The sequence below is a fragment of the Cucurbita pepo genome, chromosome 10 (assembly GCF_057944985.1).
Source record: "Cucurbita pepo subsp. pepo isolate OVF chromosome 10, ASM5794498v1, whole genome shotgun sequence".
In the NCBI taxonomy this organism is placed as follows: domain Eukaryota; kingdom Viridiplantae; phylum Streptophyta; class Magnoliopsida; order Cucurbitales; family Cucurbitaceae; genus Cucurbita; species Cucurbita pepo.
Window position 1 is genome coordinate 10,070,926 of NC_141807.1, and position 1,896 is coordinate 10,072,821.

A 1,896-nucleotide genomic window follows, 5' to 3' on the forward strand; every position below is an offset into this window, starting at 1 on the left:
TCAAAAGTAAATATTTGCATGGTTGAAGTAGCGGATGAAGTTGCAAGCATCATTTCATGAGTGGTTAGAAAACTTTATTTCTTATTTTAATTTCATAAAGTTTGTAATGCTCAAATTGACTTCGTCTTCTGTGGAGATCTAAAGGGATCGAGATTAAATCACGGCCACTAACTTCTTTTGTGGGGAGACTATAAATACCCACACATTATTATGTAAAAGCATATTTGTGATCAATGAAATTGATCTCTCAAGTTGAGATGATCCCCTGTGTAGAAATTTGAGCATATCTTTGTCATTTCTAAGTTTTATGCAATTCTTGTGGTAGATTGCATCTTAGTCATTCAATCAAGCCTTGATCAAGTTTGATTGTGGAGTGACTCAATTTAGAAAAAGGTTCCATAATCTAATTCTAGTTTTATCTCTTGGTTGATCCAAATTTTGTATAAGAAGGAGCGTCGATTGCATTGATTCCATCAACAGTCTTCCCATGAGTTTATGGTGCATGACCCATTTTTTATACCATTCACCTTCGAGCGCCACCATAGTTTTGCATCGTCCATGAGATGCATTGCGACCAACGTAACTCTTAGGTCCTATGAGCAAGTTCAAGTAACATTCAAGTATTGTTCTACGTCAAAAATAAAGCTTTTTAATTCCTTAGCATCCCGGTTTTCATTTAAGGGGTTGTGTTCTTGGATTTTAAGTTTGTTAAGCCCACATGAACTTGGCTTGAGGTGTGGTTCTTTACAGCCCAACTTGTCAAACTCACTCGGGTGCTCATCAACCATGATGTCGTTCAACAAGAGAGACCTCGAAAACGACTGGATTATCGCATTAACCATTTGAATCACCTGCTCATCTCAACCATGACTTCGTTCAACAAGAGAGACCTCGAAAATGACTGGATTATCGCATTAACCATTTGAATTACCTGCTCATCTCAACCATGATGTCGTTCAACAAGAGAGACCTCGAAAACGACTGGATTATCGCATTAACCATTTGAAATTGAACAAAATATCTATAACATAACTCTAACAAAGGTACGAAGTTCATAAAAGTCTTTTTAATCTAAGATAGAAACTGTAAAATAAAATGATATAAGAAAATAATATTCCATTGCCGGGAATTGAACCCAGGTCTCCTGGGTGAAAGCCAGATATCCTTACCGCTGGACGACAATGAATTTTTAGTGTAGATGTCCTGAAGTCTTTTGTCAGATCGCTGAAGAGTTTTAGCATGATCTTTTGCTCAATGGCTAACTCTTCGACACGTCCTTCCCTGTGTGTGTTAGAGTTCTCAAGGCTACCGTGACGTTTCCAGTTGTTCGATTATGTGGCTCTTTCTTCAAAAGAGTCAATATAAAATGTTAGGTCTTTGATTGGCAACCCATCCAGGGGAGTGTCGATTGCATCGATTCCATCAACGATCTTCCCATGAGTTTATGGTTCATGACCCATTTTTTATACCATTCACCTTCGAGAACTACCATAGTTTTGCATTGTCCATGAGATGCATTGCGGCTAACGTAACTCTCAGGTCGTATGAGAAAGTTTCTGTAGCCCTCAACTCTCAGGTCGTATGATAGAGTTCTTAGGGCTACCGCGACATTTCGAGGTATTCGATCGTGTGGCTTTTTCTTCAAAAGAGTCAACATCAAACGTCAGGTCTTCAATTGGCAACCCATCAAGGGGAGCGTCGATTTTCCATCAACGGTCTTCCCATGAGTTTATGGTGCATGACCCATTTTTTATATCATCCACCTTCGAGCGCCACCGTCCATGAGATGCATTGTGGCCAACGTAACTCTTAGGTTCTATGAGCAAGTTCCTGTAACCTTCAAGTATTGTTCTACGTCAAAAATAAAGCTTTTTAATTCCTTAGCATCCTGGTTCC

General features: G+C 39.1%; 1 non-coding gene across 1 annotated transcript; it reads right to left on the reverse strand.

The window, feature by feature from the left end:
• Positions 1–1,114: 1,114 nt before the first annotated feature.
• TRNAE-UUC (transfer RNA glutamic acid (anticodon UUC)) lies at positions 1,115–1,186 on the reverse strand. The gene has a single exon. It is a non-coding gene; the product is annotated as a tRNA-Glu (tRNA).
• Positions 1,187–1,896: the final 710 nt, after the last annotated feature.